The sequence below is a fragment of the Schistocerca serialis genome, chromosome 1 (genome assembly GCF_023864345.2).
Source record: "Schistocerca serialis cubense isolate TAMUIC-IGC-003099 chromosome 1, iqSchSeri2.2, whole genome shotgun sequence".
NCBI classification, from domain to species: Eukaryota; Metazoa; Arthropoda; class Insecta; order Orthoptera; family Acrididae; genus Schistocerca; species Schistocerca serialis.
Genome location: NC_064638.1, coordinates 20,895,769 through 20,923,152, shown reverse-complemented (window position 1 = coordinate 20,923,152; position 27,384 = coordinate 20,895,769). Strand labels below are relative to the sequence as shown.

General features: G+C 41.4%; 1 pseudogene; it reads right to left on the bottom strand.

Annotated features, from left to right (window-relative positions):
- The window catches only part of LOC126460251 (RNA-binding protein Pasilla-like), a 118,430-nt pseudogene that overhangs the window by 38,426 nt on the left and 52,620 nt on the right, over window positions 1-27,384 (bottom strand).

Genomic DNA, 27,384 nt, shown 5'->3' with positions numbered 1-27,384 from the left:
CATGGACGATAAATAGTTTGGACAAGAAGAGAATAGAAGCTTTCGAAATGTGGTGCTACAGAAGGATGCTGAAGATTAGATGGGTAGATCACATAACTAATGAGGAGGTATTGAATAGGGTTGGGGAGAAGAGGAGTTTGTGGCACAACTTGACTAGAAGAGGGGATCGGTTGGTAGGACATGTTCTGAGGCATCAAAGGATCACCAATTTAGTATTGGAGGGCAGCGTGGAGGGTAAAAATCGTAGAGGGAGACCAAGAGATGAATACACTAAGCAGATTCAGAAGGATGTAGGCTGCATTAGGTACTGGGAGATGAAGCAGCTTGCACAGGATAGAGTAGCATGGAGAGCTGCATCAAACCAGTCTCAGGACTGAAGACCATAACAACAAACAATACATCTTTTTGGAATCCAAGCGATGTTAATGTTTGCGTTTTTACACTAGAACCAGGATTGTTATTTATATGTTTTTTGCTAGTGTTGTGAATTACAAATTAGATATTTCAGCTACCATCGATGTTCCCGAGCAAAATGCACACTTAGCTTTAGTTGCATCATTGGTGTCTGGCAAAAGCCAGTCCTTAAAATCCGGGTTCTTTAACCTCAGATGTTTAAAATTTTTTGAGGCGGTGATGTGTTACTTTCCAGTTTTCTTGTCCAGCTAGCTTATGGTTATTTTTCTTGGTGGAGTAAGAGTACACGAACGGTCACTGTCTTCCTCACAGTCTCTCATAATTATAGGTAAATAGGTAGCACAAACAGCTACACAAGAGACTCAGTTATACACAAATGGAACAGAGAAAAGTAGATACTACATACGGCGAGGCGGGCTACTGCCAGTGCAGGAAACACACCTGCTCTGAACTACTGACGCACTATGAACTTTACCGAACGAGGTGGCGCAGTGGTTAGACACTGGACTCGCATTCGGGAGGACGACGGTTCAACCACGCGTCACAACTTCTTTTAATAAAGGTATCATCCTGATTTAGGTTTTCCGTGATTTCCCTAAATCGCTCCAGGCAAATTCCGGGATGGTTCCTTCCAAATGGCACGGCAGACTTCCTTCCCCGTCCTTCCCTAATCCGAAGAGACCTATGACGTCGCTGTCTGGTCTCCTTCCCCAAACAACCCAACCCAACCCACTATGAACTTAGAGCGGAGCAACGTTCGCCTGGTTTCGTTGAAGACCGTTGGATATGTGTTCATGTTCAACTGTGTGGCTACTTCATTAACAAATACCTACTGAAATAACACAGCACGACACATTGTTAGACAGGCTGCGTATGTTGGCAGCGCTACGATTTCAGTTCGGTAACAGTCGGTAAGCGTCGGAAGAAGGTGCCATCTATTCTTGGCTGAGTAGTACTTTCGTTTTTGTGATAGTGACAGACGACAAATACGAAGAGCGGAATTTTTTCCTCGCGGTTTCCCGGCAGTTAACCTCAGAGTGGACTGCCTTTTCTTTTAAATGATGACCTCTTTATTTAGTGATCGCTCAGACTACACTTTCAGTATACTATTGCAAGTGTTACGTCAATTTTTGTGTGACTGAAGGCCACTGAATCAAAAATGAATATCAATGAGAAAAAAATTATTTTATTTCCACTGGACTTTCTCGTGTTCACTGTCACGTACTCTATTCTTCAAAATTCGAAACTTCGTTAAAATGAATTTCAGACATAGGCTTTATCAACTAATTATGGCAAGTAAAAAAAGATTGATTAATGTCATCAATACAATAAAACATTTAATTTCTTTAGTAATGAGAAATTCACAGGCATGTTGTGTTTATGTCAAAATTTTAGAAATTTAAATTGTAACCAGAAAGTACAAAAATCTACCAACAGAAGCGCTAATTTTAGAGAACATTGCGCCATATTTAGGAAATGAACGAGTCTAATGTACTACCATGGAGAATCCAGGATAGAGTAGCAACTTTCCTTGTCGTAATAGTATTACCATGGAGAATAGATCTACTTTCCTTGAGTATTACATTTAACAGTTTTTTAATTGCTGAGTAGCAATCTGTTACGCATGTGACATTTCCATGCAAATTAGAAGTATAACTTATAATACACATGGGCGTGGGCCCCTATTCCTAGTTTCCTGGGATGAGAGGAACGCGAAGCAAGGATGAACGGAGCTAAAAGCCAACGCGAACAGCGGAAAGGCTGCTTCGCAGTATTGCCAATGGGCACGCACTCCTCACTTATTGTGGTGTAAACGCGCACGGAAGTAAACACATTTGCTGACAGAGTGTATTTCTGCAAGTTTATATTAAGTTAGGGTACTTTATACATCAGTGACTATGAAATATAGAAAAAAGTAAATCATGATGTGACACAGTTATTTAATGAGTGAGTCATTAATTACATTGAAAACCATGTAAAAATTTATTTTGATAGTCAGAACGGATATTATCATTAACAAGTCAGTCGCAGGCACTGCATTCTTCTGGATTCTGTAGAGTTCGGCGTCATCATCATCATCATCATCATCATCACTATCATCATCATTAACACTATCGCATCCACTGCACACTGAACTTGTGTTCCTTGTAGTACCGCACATTGCAAATCACATTCGTTGGCAACAGTGTGTAAAACTACGGAAAGTTCTGGACTCTGCCGATGAGCTCCGAGGAAAACTGAGGGGGCTAAGGGCACTAGGAAAACTTTGAAAGGTACATTAAAATGAGATGTATTCGCAAACATAACCAATGTGTCTACTTTTCATGTAGCACACCCATTGTAGCCAAAATGTAAACACACATTTACGCTATGAATTGTTGCCCACAATAAAAAAATCATGTTATAAAATTTCCTATGTTGGGATCTCGTGCGTCTATACGAGCCTGACCGTGTCCTCGTACCTCATACAGCAGACCACAAATCTCGTATTTGTAAGAGGAGCCTCGTATGTGTGGCAACCCCGGATTAGTGTGCGGGCTGACTGGAGGGGCGGCGTGGGTGGCAATGCGGGAGGCCCTCCAAGGGAGGAGCGCGCCCCCGTGCACCCCCCTCCCCCCCCCCCCCCCCCCATATGTGACCGCCACTTGGTGGCGCAGTGCTTAGAACATTGGACTCCCATTCGGGAGGACGGCGGTTCAAACCTGCGTCTGGCCATCCTGATTAAGGTTTTCTGTGATTTCAGTGAACCACTTCAGGCAAGTATGCTTCCTCTGAAAGGGCACCACTGCCGACTTCCTTCCCCATCCTTCCGTAATCTGATGGAACCCCCCCCCCCTTCCCGCCTCCCGCCCAAACAATCAACCAAATATCCTCCAAAACGTTTTAACTGTTATTTGTTCATAAAAGAATGAGGAATCTACATCGAAGAATCGGGGATGCTTAAGGGCAGATGTAGGGAAAAAACTGAAAAATTCGATTTTTTTTGTTGCGTAATTTATTAGATTGATTTGTTAAGAATAAATCGCAAAGTTTCATGATCAAACTCTTGCTAGAAATATATTTAAAAAAAGTTTATTTAGGCATCTGTGCGTGCCATGCCCCCTTTTTCTATGCTGTGATCCACACCTTTTATATGCTAGAAACTTTTTGTGTGTTAAGTTTTCGTTCACACAACTGAAACAAACTGCAGATGCGTCTAGAAGGCTGTCAGAAAGATTATCTTTATTTGTTCCTTTGTATACAACTTGGTTTTTTGTAATAGTATGTGCTGCAAACTTATTCCCACTTTTAGTTTTGTAAGTATCAACCCTTTTTGCTCGAAATGGGTCTTAACAGTGGACACATAATCAAAAATTGAGATGTCGAATTTCACGTGTGAAAGGAACAGGAAATTTAAATAACTGATGATAATCCTCAACATTCCCATTGCAACACATCATTGTGCAAATATCTTCAGCAGAAGCCAGTGGAAAGCCATACACCCACAAACATGGTTTTCCACTTGCTGTTTTACATGTTATGAAACCAACTTTGAGGTAACCGATCCTGAACTGCAGAAAAAATGTGTAGATGCGATAACACAGAATACAAATCAGAGCTACAGTCACCTTATATGAACGCATAGTCCACAAACATTATTTGTGTCCTCAATTGTTGTGAAGATAACCGCATGTGATGCCTGTCTAGTGTTCAATAGTGTAAATGTAGGTAGGATTAATTGCCTTTTGAGACTAGGCTTCCATCCAGATCCATTCACACTGCAGATACTCAGAAGCATTGATGAAGTGCGACTGGACGAAACTCAGGTAGCAGAAGGAAAAACCCAAAAGTTGGTTAGGCGAAAACGGCAGGGGAAGAAGACTAAGATGAGAAAGGGAATAAAGATCATGGGCAGCACCAGCCACTAGAAGTATCCCGTAGCAATATTGTCAAAAACTGAAAACTTTGCTCAGGAACTATAAAAGCCAATATTCTGAAATTTGGCATAGTTCTTAAGAATTACTGAATAATCCTGGGCAGTACTTTTCCGTGATCTTTTCTCTGAGAAAAGTTCTCCCTTAAAATTTGAAAAGAAGATAGAACAGTTCCGGATAGCACAAAACTGAAAAATTAATTTCAGAGCAACTACGACCTTAAACAAAAATCTGTTCCACACGTTTTATTTGCCTTTGTGCAGATGTAAACTGTAATTTCAGACCAGGCCCAAAGAAAAGACAGAGAGAAAAAGTGGAGCAACAAGAATCAGTCGCCGACGTTCAGACTGAAGTGGATAACGGTGCCAGTTTCAAAGTTGAATACAACTGTGAAAAATGTCTGTCATTGGTGGTAACGTGTAGAGTGATTTGTGCTTTGAGATCCGCGTTGCGTAATTTAAAACGCAAAGTAATGAAGTGCCAAAAGAAATGTTTGTCATTATGTGATGAGTCGGTGTGCTGCTGTAGAGGGCGTTGACGAAAATTGTTTCCTCTTATTGGGCAACTTCGTGGTGCTGATGAAAACATATGTAAATAAAATAAACAACTCTTCTGCATCCTGATTATTAAAAGAGAATGTCAGACTACAGAAAATTACGCATATGTGATCAAATAACTTCTCTAAGACGCCGAGTATAAATAGTTATATAGCTTATTGTACCCAGTTTTCTGACAAATAAAACTGTTTATTCCACAGATAAAATATTTCCTTTATGCTAAAATTCTCATCCTATGAACAGTATATTTTGTCGTAATAGTCATTACTGCACATATGAGAGCCAAAGCCAAGATATCTTATACTCGTATTTCACGCATGCTACCAAACGAAAACAATAATACTACCATTTCGAACCGCTAGATGTCATAGCTGTGCGCTGTATCATATGAACTAATGCATTCTTCCAAAGTTACCGCTATCATCTTTAACCGCTATTTGCTTTAATGAAGACGTTCGCTTAGTGTTCACTGTAACAACATTTAGTATGTTCATAAACGTTCACTAAAGGCAGTAAAGAAATACCCCTGTAGTGTCGTGGAATACTAAATTTTACACTAATCATACAACTTCTCACACTTACTTAGCACAGGGTAACAATTGACTGTGCAGTCACATTCTTGGTGTTCATCGACAAAACAGTTGTTTTGTCCGTGACAACGGCCGCACTGCTTTATAAGTTAGCGTTAGGTGTGTGTGAGTATACCACTTCGTGAAGAAACTTCGGGGGACAGAAGGAATCCAGGGATTATCCACATCGCTCCACCCAGTGTCCAGTCCGCCTGGGGTGAGTACCATTGCATTTTCTGTTTTCATATGTTATAAGCGCACACTGCCACATATCATTATGCCCATTGGTGCCCTATAACTTTGTGTGGTACTATGCGTTAGCTTAGTACTTCATTCTAACCGTAAGCCATTCGTAATTTACACTCAGGAACAGACGGAGTTTCTATATCCTCGGAACATAAAAAATGGCTCTGAGCACTATGGGACTTAACATCTATGGTCATCAGTCCCCTAGAACTTAGAACTACTTAAACCTAACTAACCTAAGGACAGCACACAACACCCAGCCATCACGCCTCGGAACATAAATAGCTTCCTTACAATACAAAAGTGAAATTACCAAGGGCGTACACAGGATCTCAACTGGGGGGGGGGGGGGGGGGGGGGGGGGCAGGTCATACTAGTCTCAGGAAACAAGGACTCGAGACAACATACAGCACTTCTTATCAAATAAAACAGTAAACCAGTGAAAAACTGCTTTTAATAAACATTTTAAATACAAGAATGCTCTTGTACAATCCGAGAAAACATGCAGCATTTCTTATTAAATAAAACAGTAAACTAGTGAAAACCTGCGAATACCTTCTAGGGCGGGAGGGGGGGGGGAGGGGGCAGCTGCCCCACCTCCTGCCCCTCGCTGGGTACGCCCATGGAAATTACATATCTGTGGGTCGGAGGTATAGAGCAATATGTCACATTTCCTAAATTTTACAGGAGAGCAGTTTGAAGGTGTTTTACTGTGTTCTCCCTTAAATATCTTGCCTATTAATAGCATCACCGTAACGAAATTTGGTCAGTTTACCCTTTGAACATTCAGTATCTTGCTTCACATGCAATAGCTTTTTTTAAATTTTGTACCAGTTTTGCATTGTGTGGCATAGTGCTCTTGGTATTTAACGAATAATATTACTCAATCACATTAATTTCATTGTATGAATATATTATGTGAACAGAACATTACTCACTTTGTGATACAACTTGCTGTACGAACATAAGTGTCACATTTGGTCCTAAATCACATCTATATTTTCTTCTGGATAGTTAGATATTACGTGTATGTTATAGGTTCTTATAAAATGCATGACAAACTGAAGGGATATATGGCAACAGTGCCATTAAATCATTATGTTTCTGCAGCGAAATAGGTCTTGGGACATCTGAGAGTTGGTTCAAATCTGCTGGACAACAAGTCCATGTCTGAGTAACCTAACGAAGTCGGCATATTTGTTGTCACCATAAAAAGATGTTTTGAAATACAGAATTCCCATTTTCCTGTTTCACTTGTAATTGCACACACTTTGATAGCAAACATGGCCGTTTCTCCATATCCATTTTCCTCTGAACAAAGGGTGGCATTTCAGAGTCTTTTGTGGCATACAGTGAATTAAAAATTTTGATATCTTGAAGTTCCATATTATGAACCACGTACTGCCCGGAAGTGTGTCTTACCAATTGCTGCCAGTCCCAGAGTGTTAATATGATCATATTATTCAATTTCTTCCGTTTCCTCTCTATCAACACATGTCTTCCCTTTTTGTTTTGAAAGGCCAGTGTCGGTTGGTCACAGCCAGTGTGCTCCCTGCCGCCGTTGGATAAGCAGCTGCCAGCAGCAAGTCGTATACTCTTAGCTCACTTATTTGTTACATAGTTCAATCCTTAATTTCTTTGCGTGTTTTTGGGTACTTGCATTGTTTAATTCATAAATTTCGGGCGTATTATAGTATTTGAGAGTTGTAGCATCGCGCTTTAGTACCTGAATAGTGTAAAATCGCGTAATCTCCGAGCAGTGTGTCAGCAGTGCGCAAGTAGCAGCATTATTGCATTTGCTAGGCAATATTGTATTTTAACAACCATTTAAAGTTTGTGTCGAATTGTTTGCGGTCTCTGTAGATTAGTTCAGACGTTCTTTGCACAAGTTTTTAGCATGGATAGGGACTGCAACTGCTGTGTTCGGATGCGGGCTGAGTTGGCATCCCTTCGCTCCCAGCTTCAGGCAGTGTTGGCTTCGGTCACACAGCTTGAGGCTGTTGCCAATGGGCATCACTGTGGGGGTCCGGATGGGGGTTTGTCTGGGATGGCCAGCTCGTCCCACGCAACCCCCGATCGGACTAAGGCTGTGGCTGCCCGGTATACTGCCCACATTGAGGCCGACCTCTCACCCGTGGTAGAGTAGGAGGTCGTCTCAAGGTGTGGTAGGGGGCGAAAGACATTTTGGAGGGCTGAACGGAAGGCCTCTCCAGTTTGTCTGACGAACCAGTTTCAGGCTCTGTCTCCGGCTGATACTGATCTTTGGCCAGACATGGCTGCTTGTCCTGTTCCAGAGGTTGCCCCTCAGTCTGCAAGGTCCGGGTGGTCGCAGAGGGTGGGCTTACTGGTAGTTGGGAGCTCCAATGTCAGGTGCGTAATGGGGCCCTTTAGGGATATGGCAGCAAGAGAGGGGAAGAAAACCAATGTGCACTCCGTGTGCGTACCGGGGGGAGTCATTCCAGATGTGGAAAGGGTCCTTCCGGATGCCACAAAGGGTACAGGGTGCACCCATCTGCAGGTGGTCGCTCATGTCAGCACCAGTGATGTGTGTCACTATGGACCGGAGGAAATCCTCTCTGGCTTCCAGCGGCTATCTGATTTGGTGAACACTGCCAGTCTCGCTTGCAGGATGAAAGCAAAGCCCACCATCTGCAGCATCGTCTACAGGACTGACTGCGGACCTTTGGTACAGAGCTGAGTGGAGGGTCTGAATCAGAGGCTGAGACAGTTCTGCAACGGTGTGGGCTGCAGATTCCTCGACTTGCGCCATAGGGTGGTGGGGTTTCGGGTTCTGCTGGATAGGTCAGGAGTTCACTACACGCAGCAGGTGGCTACATGGGTAGCAGGAGTTGTGTGGCGTGGACTGGGCGGTTTTATAGGTTAGATGGCTTCGGGCAAGTACAGAAAGGGCAACAACCTCAAAGGGTGTGGGGCAACGTCAGGACATGCGGGGGCGAAGAAGCAATCGGTATTGTAATTGTAAACTGTCGAAGATGCATTGGTAAAGTACCGGAACTTCATGCGCTGATAGAAAGCACCGAAGCTGAAATCGTTATAGGTACGGAAAGCTGGCTGAAGCCAGAGATAAATTCTGCCGAAATTTTTACAAAGGTACAGACGGTGTTTAGAAAGGATAGATTGCATGCAACTGGTGGTGGCGTGTTTGTCGCTGTTAGTAGTAGTTTATCCTGTAGTGAAATAGAAGTGGATAGTTCCTGTGAATTATAATGGGTGGAGGTTATGCTCAACAACCGAACTAGGTTAATAATTGGCTCCTTTTACCGACCTCCCGACTCAGCAGCATTAGTGGCAGAACAACTGAGAGAAAATCTGGAATACATTTCACATAAATTCTCTCAGCATGTTATAGTCTTAGGTGGAGATTTCAATTTACCAGATATAGACTGGGACACTCAGATGTTTAGGACGGGTGGTAGGGACAGAGCATCGAGTGACATTGTACTGAGTGCACTATCCGAAAATTACCTCGAGCAATTAAACAGAGAACCGACTCGTGGAGATAACATCTTGGACCTACTGACAACAAACAGACCCGAACTTTTCGACTCAGTAAGCGCAGAACAGGAAATCAGTGATCATAAGGCCGTTGAAGCATCCTTGAAAATGGAAGTAAATAGGAATATAAGAAAAAGGGAGGAAGGTTTATCTGTTTAGCAAGAGTAATAGAAGGCAGATTTCAGACTACCTAACAGATCAAAACGAAAATTTCTGTTCCGACACTGACAATGTTGAGTGTTTATGGAAAAAGTTCAAGGTAATCGTAAATTGCGTTTTGGACAGGTACGTGCCGAGTAAAACTGTGAGGGACGGGAAAAACCCACCGTAGTTCAACAACAAAGTCAGGAAACTACTGCGAAAGCAAAGAGAGCTTCACTGCAAGTTTAAACGCAGCCAAAACCTCTCAGACAAACAGAAGCTAAACGATGTCAAAGTTAGCGTAAGGAGGGCTATGCGTGAAGGGTTCAGTGAATTCGAAAGTAAAATTCTATGTACCGACTTGACAGAAAATCCTAGGAAGTTCTGGTCTTACGTTAAATCAGTAAGTGGCTCGAAACAGCATATCCAGACACTCCGGGATGATGATGGCATTGAAACAGAGGATGACACGTGTAAAGCTGAAATACTAAACACCTTTTTCCAAAGCTGTTTCACAGAGGAAGACCGCACTGCAGTTCCTTCCCTAAATCCTCGCACAAACGAAAAAAAATGTCTGACATCGAAATAAGTGTCCAAGGAATAGAAAAACAACTGGAATCACTCAACAGAGGAAAGTCCACTGGGCCTGACGGGATACCAATTCGATTCTACACAGAGTACGCGAAAGAACTTGCCTCCCAACAAACAGCCGTGTACCGAAAGTCTCTAGAGAAACGGAAGGTTCCAAATGATTGGGAAAGAGCACAGGTAGCTCCAGTTTTCAAGAAGGGTCGTCGAGCAGATGCGCAAAACTATAGAACTATATCTCTGACGTCGATCTGTTGTAGAATTTTAGAACATGTTTTTTGCTCGCATATCAGGTCGTTTCTGGAAACCCTGAATCTACTCTGTAGGAATCAGCATGGATTCCGGAAACAGCGATCGTGTGAGACCCAACTCACTTTATTTGTTCATGAGACCCAAAAAATATTAGATACAGGCTTCCAGGTAGATGCCATTTTCCTTGACTTCCGGAAGGCGTTCGATACAGTTCCGCACTGTCGCCTGATAAACAAAGTAAGAGCCTACGGAATATCAGACCAGCTGTGTGGCTGGATTGAAGAGTTTTTAGGAAACAGAACACAGCATGTTGTTCTCAATGGAGAGACGTCTACAGACGTTAAAGTACCCTCTGGCGTGCCCTATGGGAGTGTTATGGGACCATTGCTTTTCACAATATATATAAATGACCTAGTAGATAGTGTCGGAAGTTCCATGCGGCTTTTCGCGGATGATGCTGTAGTATACAGAGAAGTTGCAGCATTAAAAATTGTAGCGAAATGCAGGAAGATCTGCAGCGGATAGGCACTTGGTGCAGGGAGTGGCAACTGACCCTTAACATAGACAAATGTAATGTACTGCGAATACATAGAAAGAAGGATCCTTTATTGTATGGTTATATGATAGCGGAACAAACACTGGTAGCTGTTACTTCTGTAAAATATCTGGGAGTATGCGTTGGAACAATTTGAAGTGGAATGATTATATAAAATTAATTGTTGGTAAGGCAGGTACCAGGTTGAGATTCATTGGGAGAGTCCTTAGAAAATGTAGTCCATCAACAAAGGAGGTGGCTTACAAAACACTCGTTCGACCTATACTTGAGTATTGCTCATCAGTGTGGGATCCGTACCAGATCTGGTTGATGGAGATAGAGAAGATCCAAAGAAGAGCGGCGCGTCTCGTCACAGGGTTATTTGGTAAGCGTGATAGTGTTACGGAGATGTTTAGGAAACTCAAGTGGCAGACTCTGCAAGACAGGCGCTCTGCATTGCTTCCCGCTACTTATACCTCCCGAGGAGATCACGAATGTAAAATTAGAGAGATTCGAGTGCGCATGGAGGCTTTCCGGCAGTCACTCTGCCCGCGAACCATACGCGACCGGAACAGAAAAGGGAGGTAATGACAGTGGCACGTAAAGTGCCCTCCGCCACACACCATTGGGTGGCTTGCGGAGTATAAATGTAGATGTAGAACACTGTCAGCCTTCATATGGGCATGGCCTTTTAGTAGTAACTTCTGAGTTATGGTTTTAATTTGTGGATACTTATGCAGTAACCAGGAAAAAACCACATTATAATATTCACATTCTTATTTTGTCCATAGAAGTTGTCTGCCCAAAGTGTGATTTCCTCCACCTCACTGTCAGGTATGACACTATCTGCCCACCTCAAAACTGCTGATGCAATTTCGTTTCCGCCCCGCCCTTCATTTGACTCATCCCACATCACGCAGTGAACTGAGGAATCTGATGCATCATACAAGGTAAAATTTAAGGCCCAAAGTTTTTCCTTACAGAAACTAATACTTTTTGATATGTGTGAGGATGGAAAACCTTTCTGAAGGCCTCCGGTTAACACTTTGTGTGTTGGTGTTCCTCTTACCTTGTTAGTGTCATTACTTTTTAGAGGATACCTGTTTTTTGATTCATCCGGATGAGCAGTATGCTCAGCTTCAACACATTCTTTTTCTTCTGGAGTCAGATTACTTTTCAGCCTTGCCTGAAACATATGACAGGTACCGTTTTCAGGTGGTGTGACTAACAAATTGAACTATTTATTAAAGATCTATGTAAAGGAGGTATTGAATAGAATTGGCGAGGAGTTTGTGGTACAACTTGACAGGATGAAGGGATCGCTTGGTAGGACATGTTTTGAGGCATCAAGGGATCACCAATTTAGTACTCGAGGGCAGCGTGAAGGGTAAAAATCGTAGAGGGAGACCAAGGGATGAATACACTAAGCAGATTCAGAAGGATGTAGGTTGCAGTAGGTACAGGGACATGAAAGAGCTTGCGCAGGATAGAGTAGCATGGAGAGCTGCATCAAACCAGTCTCAGGACTGAAGACAACAACAACAACAACAACAAGATCCAGAATGAGGTTTCACTCTGCAGCGGAGGGTGCGCTGATATGAAACTTCCAGGCAGATTAAAACTTTGTGCCAGACCAAGACTCGAACTCAGGACCTTTGCCTTTTGCGGGCAAGTGCTCTACCTGCGAAAGGTGAAGGTCCCGAGTTCGAGTCTCGGTCCGGCACACAGTTTTAATCTGCCTGGAAGTAACATTAAAGATTTCTGCGTAAAGCCATTTTTTACCCCTTATCTCTGGGTCAATATTGTTTTGAATACAGTCATCTATGTATAGATCATAAATTTTTTGTATGTTCAGTTCTGGTCCTAAATATTTCCTGACCTCTGTTCTCTACTGTTGTGACTTTTATGATGCTGGAAAGAAGAAATATGTCTTTTCAACGGTTTCATCAGGTGTTTTTCTGCTTGGAGTATGCCTACTCCTTTGATCTTTCCTTACTACTCCACCTGTCTCCGTGTTTTTTAAAATGCTTACTACAAATGTATTTGAGATAGGAAGTGTGTTCAAAAACATAATCTTGCACACCACTACTCGTCCACCATTTACAGTAAAATAGTAGCTTAGAGTGTTTTCTTTACACTCATAAAAGGTTAAGTTTCTTTTTCTTGAACGAGTTGTACTACGTTGCTCAACACACACGCCAAGAAATTGCTTTTTCATATCTGTAGACATTTCCTCGTTACAGTATGAATGAAAAACCTCCAGTCTTTCAGTTTCAGGCAGTTTTTCTGAGCATTTCATTCTACTACACATGCACGGAGGCTGCAGTACTTTAGCAGGAACAGTCCTACCTTTCTTATTGACATATTCCTTCCTCCCCAGCTAATTTGCATTTACAGATGTTACATTTCCATTCATCAGCATGAACTACACGCGTTTTACCGTGCTGTGGAATATTAGTTTTATTGTTTACTTTCCTTCCCACACATTCGTTCATTTCTAAAGCTGCACAACTTTTTACAGCACTTTCACTATCACTGCTGAAGTATAAATCTCCCTCTAGTATATTCGGTATTTGTTGTTCATTTGCGACAGTTTGAACATTACTGTTGTTTTCTAACCTATTCTTTGATTGATTCCGTGTACTGTTATTGTCATCCGAATGAGACCTTGAAGGTTCACAGGTTTTGTCACAATCGGAGTCATCCTTTTCGTCATTACTCGAATGCTTCCCTACATCTTCTTCGCTGCTAATAGTATGATAGTTAGTTGGATTACTATTTGATTCTGAAACAAAATAGAGCACATAATGGTTCCTCATCTGGTGAAATACAAATGCCTCATAAGCTAGGTTATGTTTACAACTATATTATTCTTTAATACAACGACTGCAGAAAACATTATAACTTAGCTATTGTGGCAGCACTATTACTGCCTTTGAGTAATGTCATAATTTTGTACCCACAAGAGTTTGGATTCATAATTATTAACTTGTACAAAACACACACTGGAGATAACGCTATCAAATCCCTTGTAAAAATGACTGGAGTGACCTTAGTTCACGCTAGCGCCACCAGAGTGTGCAGAAGTATACGGCACTAGAGAGCCTGTATAGGGAGAGAGTGGCCAACCCGACGATACGGCGGCCATTTTTCTGCCAAACTGCGGGCGGTACTTTTGAATGGCCAGTAGTGGAGTACACACTCACCGAATGAAAAGCACAAGACAGTATGGCGAAATCATTCGTTAAATGCCTTTGTTTATAAGAATAATGTATTATAATAATTTTCACACAGCCAATTTACAGGTCTGTTTTCAAATTTAACTATGTATATTGTAAGTTGTTTTATATGTAGTAAAAAGCAAAAGCTACTTACTTCGCATGAATAAGAGTACTTGGTTGATTTCCACAAGGCTCCTGTGTGATTTATGTCAGCCCTGTTGACTTCGATTACCCACTGCTTATGTCTTTCTTCATTGCTTGGAAATGCTAACATGCGAAATCCACCTTCGCCTCTATTGGAACAACCAAATGCAGCACAACCTGGCATCGTTTACGAACGCCTGCAGAACGAATTACAGATGTCAAAAACAATACTGTACAATTACTAAGGTGTTTACTTCAAACATGTAGGCCTACCGCCTTCATCACAAAACGCTTCACTATTTCAACTCGTATTTAAGATCTCAAACGCTAATTACATACTAAAAACGATATACAACTAAATCGAACATTCATTCACGACGCATAACAAGTCTCTCAATAATTCAAATACCTTTTAATCGTTTCCAAAAGTCCTCTGAACTTTAATTCAACTCAAAAGCACAGCGAACATAGGAAGCACGAGAGACATTTGGCACCAGTTTTCTGCCAAAGCCAATCAACCAATCACGGACAACTTCAACTATGGCCACTCTCTCTGTATAAATGCTCTCTATACAGCACTACGTCCAGATGGTGTTGTATACCTCTAAAGTGAAGTGGACTTGGTGTTACTTCATTGCACCATAACTCCACCAGTGCCCTGATACAAATGAAATCATTTTGTATTCAGTGGCGTTATGTACACCATTGTCTTATCACTGCGAGTGAAAAGTTAACATCCTGATACATAACCACATATCAGAAAAAGAGAAAGAACAAATGGAAGCCCAACAGAATCGCATGCACAGAAGGAAACATGCGCCAAATAGCACTCATAAAACAGCTAAATCCTGTTCTATACTTAAGGCGCAACATGTCTAGAATAATCCATGCTTCATCGTTACATCTAGCACAATGTCATTTACATGTAAAGTATTAGGTAGTACATTCAAAATTGTAAGAATCAAACTAAATTTGCCAATTATAAAATAAGTAGAAAATTATGAGGAAGTACATCATTTGGCATAACTTGCACAAGAAGTAATTTTGTTTTGGCTTCAGCACAAATTATTACTAAAATGTATGTCTTATGTTATTTACATTAAGTAGACAGGCATGATATGATATTCAGTCATACTGTTTTTTTATTGCCAGTACCATATAGCCTCTACTCGTCTTACACATGTCACGTGAATGACTTCCCTGTCATTTCTGAATCACTCAGCATCAGTCGCTTCAAAATTCCATGTGCATGGGTGGTATTCTCCATTATAATTTTGTCATCTTCTAGTCTGTTCGTTCGATGATCATGTCATTTGTTTGTGGAGTTAGAGGAAACGTCTTCCTTCAGTAAACATTAAGACAGCTTTTGATATAGGAGGTGTGGTTACTCATTCACAAAGAACTTGTTTGCAATTTACAACTAGTTATCTCTGCAGTCCTTCACCATATTTTAGCCATTCATAAACAGCAGTAATTTATATCATGTCAGTGCAAACTGCTCGTTTTAAAGTAAACACTGTCAAACGTTAATATTTGTACAAAGAGAGGTATTATTACATATGCTTAGTTTCCAAAGAGCAATTAGTATTCCATCTAGTCTAGGTCATGGGAAATCTCATTTTATGTCATATACACAAATATTCGAAAAAACAAAGTATTTAAAAGTAAATACTTGCACAGTTTCTTGGAATGTGTGAAGATTCCTACTGCACTCGGTTTTGTAAGTCCTTTTGATGATAAAGTCTTTTAATTTTTAGAGATTCAGTGTGTGCAGTTAGGTAACACACTTCCTGGTTTATCCTGACTATCTTGTCATCCGTTTACACAGGGCTCCCAAAACCGAATTTCGGAAACAGATTTCCCCTACGCTGCCTTCATAATATTGAAAAATTTTCGCCTAATATGGACTGAGTGACTTTTCGTACAGTGGAGGATAAGTAGACATATTAGACAGAAGCTGTTTACATCTCGTCGAAGAGAAATAGCGATTGTGGGAAATCATAAACTATAACAGCTATTTTCCAGTGACATATTTAACTGTGCTAGCCAATCTGCTTCAGACCTTTAAGCCAGTTCCACACACGCAACAAAAGTGTCGCCACAGCTAGTGGAATACTGCAGTTGCATGTGTGAACTCCCAGTTTTTAGTGGCGCAACTTATGAGACAATACTTTTGTCACACCACAAAAAGTTCACGTTGGTTGTACTTTGTTGCGCCACTTTCCTACCATTGCTGCTCCCTGGCGGCAGTTACGCGAAACACGAGCATTCTGTCGCATTTATTGTGCAGTAATTGCTGCTGTACTCCATTCGATTTCAGTGTGTTTTTATTTTATTTCTGAAAAAAGTGAAAACAATGGTCGTAAAGTACACTTTCGTAGTTTCTAGGAGTACAAGAAAAGCAACCTATGTGTGATTTTCTGCAGCAGTGTGTGTGTGTGTGTGTGTAAGCCAATGACATATTTCACGAAGGAATAAATAAATAAACTTAATAAATGTAACCAAAAAAAAACGAGTTGTATAAACTTTGTAATTTTTGGATTGTTACTTATACAATGCTTTGTAGTATGAAGCGGCAGCTGTTAAAGTAAAAATTAGTTATTCGAAATGCCTAATCAACTAATACAATAAGATTCTAAAATCTTGGAAGGGTGGCATGTCTGCAGCTGATATTTTCATGCCAGTTGTTGGGTAGTTTGCTGTTGTGGACAGCATTTTCGTCTCCGAGTGTTATTTCTTTTACAAATGTGTTTCCTTCCCTTGACTAATCCCCGTGGGAAATCTCTTTTCGGATCCATCATTTGGATTTAATCTTCCATGTATTTAACTCTTGTCACAGCTTAACGCTTTAATATTCGTAGTCACCCATGTGAGGCACATGTTTATTAAGGATACTGGGTATTTTTCCAACTCAATATTATGTAAAAATCAGTAACTATTTCTTTCAGGCAGTCTTTATAATGTATATGTTTTACAGACTTTTTGTTGATATCAGGTAATGCAGCACACTTTCTAAACAAATTATAAGTAGTTTGAATATTTTTGCTTAGGGTTATTAAAAAAATTACAAAGAAATTGGTGCATTTTTTTCCAAAATGTTTCCTCAAATTGAGATACCATTTAATCCAATGCAATGGATTTGAAGGAGACCAAATTTTTACCAGATATGCATGACATGATGGCTGAGTTACTAGACCTATTTAATTCCACCTATTATGTATATTACAAAGATTAAAAAATATCACATCTTACATTTTAACTTTTATAAATTTTTTCCTAATAAAAACGTTATTTTTTCTATAATTTAGTTGATTCTGCAATAAAGCTTAGGTCTACTACATAAGTATGAACTATTGCAAGGTACAGAAAAAAATTAGAGCAATGCTTTATAAACTTTAGGAAATATTTGTACCTGAATAACGAAAAATACTACTTGCAGGAAATTGCAAATGAAGACATGAGTCCAATTAAACTTTCCCTCAGCCATTCCTGAAGAATAGTCTTCATCCTGGAGCATTTCTTCATCCTCAAGCTTCTTCTTGCATTCCTTTTAGCACTTCTTGTCTTTGGTAACCTGAAGAGCGAATCTTTCAGCTTCATGCACCTGTTGTATGTCATACACAAGCAATTGATCTTCCATATTAGAGCCACATTTTATGCCTAAATTTTTCAGGACTTCCAAGTTACTTATCCTTCTATCATTGAAACATATCACTGCACAACGTTTAATGTGTTTAGTTCTACCAAAACATTCTTGGGTATCCTTTCCCATATGCAGTGGTTGAAACTTTTATTTGTATTATGAGTGCCCCCATGAAAAATTTACTAAGCAAAACAGGGTCACTTAGGTCTATAAAAATTGGCTTTATTTAATTCAAAACAGGCTCAGGAAGACAATGCTTGTGATGGTATATTTGTCCACTTTCTTTTGCTTTTTGATAACTATTACAAGAATCTGCTCCTTCAGGGCAAAGTCCATGAACAGGGTGGTCATCTGTGAACAACTTGTGAAAGTAGGTGGCCCATATATCTTTTCTCATTACTGTATCATCATTCAGAGGTGCAGTTCGTCTAATGCCGAGTCCATAATAACTCTGAAGAAGGTCTGTTTAAGTTTCTGTCAGTCTGCCTCGGGCAGACAGAGATTTTCAATCAGATAGCAACTTTCCTTTCATTTCTTCGTAGCTGCCTCAATCTGGCACCCATTCTCTTTTGCACATGTCCACAACACTCCAGATTTGTTACCAACGTATCACCATAAACAGTGAACTCATTAATTTTATTGAAAGCTTTAGAGTCCCCATCGCCTAGGTCCTTCATATATCTAACATTATAAATGGATACTGACCTCTGAAATATTTTTAGAGCTCCATCACACTCCATACCTCCACTGTAACTATTAAAATTCGTAGATCACTGATGTTCAGTATTTCCTTCAGTGTTACCATGGCAGATGTTGCAGTACTTAGATAAGTGCACAACAGTATTGGGGCAAGGGTGATACTACCCCACTCTCCAATGTTGCCAGATGTATCCAAGATGGCGGCGATGAGGTCATCCGAGATGGCGACATGTAGACTTGGCAACAGTGTATGACATTGTCCAAGATGGCGACCGTGACGTTATCTAAGATGGCGACTTCTGGGGAGAAGTTTGAATTTTAGCGGGAAGATAGGTCAATTGGGCTACCTCCACTAACCTAACCCCCCTCCCCTCCCACAGAAAAATTGTGGGAAGTTCAGATTCCAACAGGATAATGCATTACACCTCTACTGACCTAAGAAAATCGTGGACTACCTCCACTAACCTACGTCACTCGACTGCCACCTCGTCCTAGGAGCTGGCGCCAAGTTTAAATTTTGGCGGCAAAGAAAGGTCACTTGGGGTTTCTCTACCAACCTAAGAAAATTACGGGAAACAAAGTTCACCTCCACTAACCTAAGACACCTGACCACCACCTCTTCCTAGGGATTGGTGGGAAAGGGACTCAGCCTGCACTGGGCTGCTGGAGAACGGAAGGAGTGTACTTTATTTATTTTGGAACAATTTATTTAGAGATGGAATATATTTAACACAGTGATACAGAAAACACACTCTGACATGCCACACAGCATACACACCTGCAAACTACTCCTAAATAACTCATGTATAATGCTCTACACATGAGCTTGCTAATTGTAAACTGTTAAAATAACGCATGCACAGCCTACAGACATGCAAACCACTCCTAAATAATGGAATACATTTACGTCCAGAGAGCCAAACAACTCGTAAATTGTCAAAATAATAATTCATCTAAAAAAAACACTGCAAACATGCTTGCTAATCATCCACTGTCGAAATCATGCACCAGTCTTTAATTAAACAATTAAAGGTAGCACCACCATCCAGTGTGTTCACCATGAGGTTCGCACTCAAACTGACCTAGTACACAGTACCACCGCCAGAGGGCACTGTCATCTGTTCTGTGACGTAATCCAATATGGCAGCCATGACGTCAGCTGATGACGCAAGTACTGTTATCTGAGATGGCGGAGAATAGTGTATACACCACGAGGCCTAGACCTAGTACACAGTACCACCACCAGAGAGCACTGTCGTCCGTTTCGTTACGTAATCCAAGATGGTGGGGGAAATGGTGAGAAAAGGACTTTGCCTGTGCTGGACATTAGTCTTTATTTTGCAGGCAGCCTCTCCACCACGAAATATAGAGTCCAACTGACCTAGTACATAGTACTGCTCACCAGAGGGTATTGTCATCCCTTCTGTGACGTAATTCAAGATGGTGGTCTGGAGGGGGAAATGGTGCAAAAATGACTCAGCCTGCACTGGGCTGCTGGGGAGAGTAAGCAAGGAGTGTACTCTATTTATTTTGGGACATTTTGTTTAGGGATGGAGTATATTTATCACACTGACGCAAAACACTCGCTCTGATGCGCTTGGGGTCACAATACACAGTCTGCACACCTGTAAGTTACGTCTAAATAACGCTCTCCAGCCGCAAACAACTCCTAACTTACCGAAATAATTTCAGCAGAGACATGCAAGCTCCTCCTAAATAGTGCAGTACACTGATGCGCAGACACAAAATCAACTCGTAAACTGCCCAAATAACGGATAGCACAGCCTGCAGACCGACTTGCAAACTAATGCAACAGACACGCAGTCAACGCACACAAGCATCCTCTGCCACCACCTGTCCACTAGACCGCACAGGGGGCTACAGGCAGCCCCAGCAAAGTGATGCACCCGTCAGCTGTCAAACTATGCACAGCTGCCTTCAAGCATGACGTGTCGACATCCCTTTCATTCTTGATACCTCTCGAAATATGTGTTCACCTAGGCACCATTGCTGACACGACCGGGCCCCCGGTGCAGACGCTCCAGCGGCGCGCGAGGCGTCACAGCTGTGAGCCACCAGCAGACACAGGTGAAAGTTAGAATGAAATTTTCACTCTACAGCGGAGTGTGAGATGATATGAAACTTCCTGGCAGATTAAAACTGTGTGCCGGACCGAGACTCGACTCGGGACCTTTGCCTTTCGCGGGCAAGTGCTCTACCAACTGAGCTACCCAAGCACGACTCACGCCCCGTCCTCACAGCTTTACTTCTGCCAGTACCTCGTCTCCTACCTTCCAAATTTTACAGAAGCTCTCCTGCGAACCTTGCAGAACTAGCACTCCTGAAAGAAGGGATATTGCGGAGACGTGGCTTAGCCACAGCCTGAGGGATGTTTCTAGAATGTCTCCGCAGTATCCTTTCTTTCAGGAGTGCTAGTTCTGCAAGGTTCGCAGGAGAGCTTCTGTAAAGTTTGGAAGGTAGGAGACGAGGTACTGGCAGAAGTAAAGCTGTGAGGACGGAGCGTGAGTCGTGCTTGGGTAGCTCAGTTGGTAGAGCACTTGCCCGCGAAAGACGAAGGCATAGTTAGTCTCGGTCCGGCAAAAATATTTAATCTGCCAGGAAGTTTCACAGGTGAAAGTTGTTTCTATTATCGAGTATACAGTCAGTGTCAAACTGACATCACAGAACTCAAAGGCACGCTAACGCCGGTCTCATACGTGAGACGCCTCTGGGCAGCACATGTCTTTACTGTTGATGAATGACAAGGGGAGGCCGCCAATTGTGAAATTCAGATTCGATTCATGCTGCGCATAATAGTAGCTCATGGCCAGAGGTGTAATGCGGCAAAGCACCAAGATGCACTTCTCAACCGTTGTCGAGAAAATCGAGTTAAAAGAAACCGTTGCGCTGAAATACTCTCTACGGTTATTAATTTTTTATATCGTCGTGGCTTAGCGGTAAGCGCTCGGGTTCATAATCTAAAGGTCGCCGGATCGAATCTCGCGCCATGCAACTTTTTTTTATTATTTGTTTTTTTTGTAATTCAAATATATATATATATATATATATATATATATATATATATATATATATATATATATAATTCCGGGTAATCAGTTGCAACAATTATGCATATAATAAGTTGTTGAAAGTCGTTTGTCGTGGAAAAATAAAACTTGGAATAAAACACAATATCACAAATAGTATTCAAGTTGATACAATTTATTGAAAAGTTCGGTATACACTCGCACATAATTAACCATTAGTGACCAGAAGTAGCCGGACTATCGCACGAACCAGAGTGATAGTTATCATAGAAACATGGAAAGCAGAAAACAGCATGACATCGAGCACATCTGATAAACGTTGCGTTTTTACAAGAACAATTGTTTTTTAAATATCTGTTGGGAAACACACCTGATTGACATTCTGAAAAAATTATTCTATCGTTCGTCAGGTTTGATGCATACCACGCGTATCGTATCATATCGGCAAAAATTGGAGAAGACAATTGATGGTGGACGATGGATATATATATATATGTGTGTGTGTGTGTGTGTGTATACATTTGAATTACAAAAAACAAAATAAAAAAAATTTGGATGGCGCGAGGTTCGATCCGGCGACCTTCGGATTACGAACCTTTTTTTTTTTTTTTTTTTTTTTTTTTTTTTTTTTTTTTTTTTTTTTTTTTTTTTGATCGTTTTCGTTCGTTGTATTTGCTCGGTGCGTACGTCGCGAGACACCCGTTTATGTTCGTTGTTGCTCGATTAACTCAGTTTTTTTTATTACAGAGAGCAGCTAACCCTCTGACCGAACACGCTGAGCTACCGTGCCGGCGTACCTGAGCGCTTACCCCTGCGCCACGACGCTACAGACAATTAGTAATTGTAGAGAGTACTTCACCGCAACGGTTTCTTTTAACTGCCGATTTTCTCGACAATGGCTGAGAAGTGCATCTTGGTGCTTTGCCACATTACACCTCTGGCCATGAGCTTCTATTATGCGCAGTATGAATCGAATCTGAATTTCACAATTGGTGGCCTCCCCTTGTGAGTAGCACAGGGCACGTTGTTCCTAGCGTGACACGAGAGACGCATCTAACCCTGCGTAACTACCCAGCGCGACTGACGCAAAACAGTGAAGTTCGGGCGCGAAATAAATTCGCAAGCGCATCTAACAAGCTTCTCAATCTTATACTGAAGTCACATGACTATGTAAAAAATAAGAACCGAGTCGACCTCGTAGAAATTGTATAGTATCCTGGAAATAGTTAACGCTCGCTTTCTTGATGTCTCAGCTTGTATGCACGAAAATTCTTGCCCTAACAAAACCTGTTTACGAAACTAAGGTCGAAAAATAAGCGAAAAATATACCTATTCAAAAAAGCAGATAAAAATTCACTTGATGCCTTCTTGAGAGATAATCTCCACTCATTCCAAATTAATAATATAAGTGTAGATCACATGTGGCTTAAATTCAAAGAAATAGTATCAGCAGTAATTGAGAGGTTTATACCAAACAAACGACGGGGCTGATCCTCCTTGGTACACAAAACGGGTTAGAACACTGTTGCAGAAACAACGAAACAAACATGCCAAATTTAAACAGACGCAAAATCCCCAAAATTAGCGATCCTTTACAGAAGCTCGAAATTTAGCACGGAGTTCAATGCGAGACGCCTATAACAGTTTCCAAAACCAAACTTTGTCTCGAAACCTGGCAGAAAATCCAAAGAGTTTCTGGTCATATGTGAAGTATTTTAGCGGCAAGAAACAATCAATGCCTTCTCTGCACGATAGCAATGGAGATACTATCGAAGACAGTGCTGCCAAAGCAGATTTGCTAAACACAGCCTTCCGAAATGCCTTCACAAAAGAAGATGAAGTAAATATTCCAGAATTCGAATCGAGAACAGCTGCCAACATGAGTGACGTAGAAGTAAATATCCTCGGAGTAGTGAAGCAACTCAAATCACTTAATAACAGCAAGTCTTCTGGTCCAGACTGTATACCAATTAGGTTCCTTTCAGAGTATGCCTATGCATTAGTTCCATACTTAAGTCATATACAACCGTTCGCTCGACGAAAGATGCGTGCCCAAAGACTGGAAAGTTGCACAGGTCACACCAATATTCAAGAAAGGTAGTAGGTGTAATCCACTAAATTACAGGCCAATATCGTTAACGTCGATATGCAGCAGGAGTTTAGAACATATATTGTGTTCGAACATTATGAATTACCTTGAAGGAAACGGTCTATTGACACACAGTCAACATGGGTTTAGAAAACATCATTCCTGTGAAACACAACTAGCTCTTTATTCACATGAAGTGCTGAGTGCTATTGACAAGGGATTTCAGATCGATTCCGTATTCCTGGATTCCCGGAAAGCTTTTGACACTGTACCACACAAGCAGCTCGTAGTAAAATTGCTTGCTTATGGAATATCGTCTTAGTTATGTGACTGGATTTGCGATTCCCTTTCAGAGAGGTCACAGTTCGTAGTAATTGACGGAAACTCATCGAGTAAAACATAAGTGATTTCAGGCGTTCCCCAAGGTAGTGTTATAGGCCCTTTGATGTTCCATATCTATATAAACGATTTGGGAGACAATCTCAGCAACCGTCTTCGGTTGTTTGCAGATGACACTGTCATTTATTTACTAATAAAGTCATCAAAAGACCAAAACAAACTGCAAAACGATTTAGAAAAGATATCTGAATGGTGCGAAAAGTGGGAGTTGACCCTAAATAACGAAAAGTGTGAGGTCATCCACATGAGTGCTGAAAGGAACTCGTTAAACTTCGGTTACACGATAAATCAGTCTAATCTAAAAGTCGTAAATTCAACTAAATACCTAGGTATTACAATTACGAACAACTTAAATTGGAAAGAACACTTAGAAAATGTTGCGGGGAAGGCTAACCAAAGGCTGCGTTTTATTGGCAGGACACTTAGAAAATGTAACAGACCTACTTAGGAGACTGCCTACTCTACACTTGTCCGTCCTCTTTTAGAATACTGCTGCGGGGTGTGGGATCCTTACCAGGTAGGACTGATGGAGTACATCGAAAAAGTTCAAAGCAAGGCAGCATGTTTTGTATTATCGCGAAATATGGGAGAGAGTCTCACAGAAATGATACAGAATTTGGGCTGGAAATCATTAAAAAAAAGACGTTTTACGTTTGCGACGGAATCTTCACACGAAATTCCAATCACCAATTTTCTCCTCCGAATGCGAAAGTATTTTGTTGACACTGACCTACGTAGGGCGGAAGGATCACCATGATAAAATAAGGGAAATCACAGCTCGTGCAGAAAGATATAGGTGTTCATTCTTTCCGCGCGCCATACGAGATTGGAATAATAGAGAATTGTGAAGGTGGTTCGATGAACCCTCTGGCAAGGACTTTAACATGCTACCCAGTCCATCATGTGTTACACTTCCTGCTGTCAACACACACAAACGTTCCCTCCGCTATGTAGAGGCTCCTATATCCCAGCATAAAGGATGTCAAATGATAGGACCCTTGGTCTAGGGAGCAGCCGGCACGGTAGCTCAGCGTGTTCGGTCAGAGGGTTAGCTGCCCTCTGTAATAAAAAAACTGAGTTACTCGATCAACAACGAACTTAAACTGATGTCTTACGACGTCCGCCCCGAGCAGATTCAACGAAAAAAAAAAAAAAAAGAAAAAAAAAGAAAAAAAGGGGTAGCGTCTTTGATTCATCATGAAAAACGTCTTCGGTCCTGGGTTCGATCCCCGCCACTGCCTAAATTTTGATAAATAATCAGCATTGGCGGCCGAAGACTTCCGGCATAAGAAGTCTGCCTCTTTCTGCCAACGGCCTTGTCAAAGAGGGAGGAGGAGCGGATAGAGGTTCAGCGCACTCTCTTGTCCTAGGGGTGGGAAATTGTCCCTAAAGGCGGAAGGCTGAAGAATCAGCAATGATCAACGACATGAGGATGCAGAAGGCAATGGAAACCACTGCATTAAAGACACGTAACGTGTATCCACAGGACATGTGGCCTGCAATTGAAGAAGTGTCATGATGATCTCTCCATTGGCGAAAGATTCCGGAATAGTCCCCCATTCGGATCTCCGGGAGGGGACTGCCGAGGGGGAGGTTACCATGAGAAAAAGATTGAATAATCAATGAAAGGATAACGTTCTACGAGTCGGGGCGTGGAATGTCAGAAGCTTGAACGTGGTAGGGAAACTAGAAAATCTGAAAAGGGAAATGCAAAGGCTCAATCTAGATATAGTAGGGATCAGTGAAGTGGAAGGAAGACAAGGATTTCTGGTCAGATGAGTATCGGGTAATATCAACAGCAGCAGAAAATGGTATAACAGGTGTAGGATTCGTTATGAATAGGAAGGTAGGGTAGAGGGTGTGTTACTGTGAACAGTTCAGTGACCGGGTTGTTCTAATCAGAATCGACAGCAGACCAACACCGACAACGATAGTTCAGGTATACATGCCGACGTCGCAAGCTGAAGGTGAACAGATAGAGAAAGTGTATGAGGATATTGAAAGGGTAATGCAATATGTAAAGGGGGACGAAAATCTAATAGTCATGGGTGACTGGAATGCAGTTGTAGGGGAAGGAGTAGAAGAAAAGGTTACAGGAGAATATGGGCTTGGCACAAGGAATGAAAGAGGAGAAAGACTAATTGAGTTCTGTAACAAGTTTCAGCTAGTAACAGCGAATATCCTGTCCAAGAATCACAAGAGGAGGAGGTATACTTGGAAAAGGCCGGGAGATACGGGAAGATTTCAATTAGATTACATCATGGTCAGACAGAGATTCCGAAATCAGATACTGGATTGTAAGGCGTACCCAGGAGCAGATATAGACTCAGATCACAATATAGTAGTGATGAAGCGTAGGCTGAAGTTCAAGACATTAGTCAGGAAGAATCAATACGCAAAGAAGTGGGATACGGAAGTACTAAGGAATGACGAGATACGTTTGAAGTTCTCTAACTCTATAGATACAGCAATAAGGAATAGTGCAGTAGGCAGTACAGTTGAAGAGGAATGGACATCTCTAAAAAGGGCCATCACAGAAGTTGGGAAGGAAAACATAGGTACAAAGAAGGTAGCTGCGAAGAAACCATGAGTAACAGAAGAAATACTTCAGTTGATTGATGAAAGGAGGAAGTACAAACATGTTCCGGGAAAATCAGGAATACAGAAATACAAGTCGCTGAGGAATGACATAAATAGGAAGTGCAGGGAAGCTAAGACGAAATGGCTGCAGGAAAAATGTGAAGACATCGAAAAAGATATGATTGTCGGAAGGACAGACTCAGCATACAGGAAAGTCAAAACAACCTTTGGTGACATTAAAAGCAACGGTGGTAACATTAAGAGTGCAACGGGAATTCCACTGTTAAATGCAGAGGAGAGAGCAGATAGGTGGAAAGAATACATTGAAAGCCTCTATGAGGGTGAAGATTTGCCGGATGTGATAGAAGAAGAAACAGGAGTCGATTTAGAAGAGATAGGGGATCCAGTATTAGAATCGGAATTTAAAAGAGCTTTGGAGGACTTACGGTCAAATAAGGCAGAAGGGATAGATAACATTCCATCAGAATTTCTAAAATCATTGGGGGAAATGGCAACAAAACGACTATTCACGTTGGTGTGTAGAATATATGAGTCTGGCGACATACCATCTGACTTTCGGAAAAGCATCATCCACACAATTCCGAAGACGGTAAGAGCTGACAAGTGCGAGAATTATCGCACAATCAGCTTAGCAGCTCATGCATCGAAGCTGCTTACAAGAATAATATACAGAAGAATGGAAAAGAAAATTGAGAATGCGCTAGGTGACGATCGGTTTGGCTTTAGGAAAAGTAAAGGGACGAGAGAGGCAATTCTGACATTACGGCTAATAATGGAAGCAAGGCTAAAGAAAAATCAAGACACTTTCA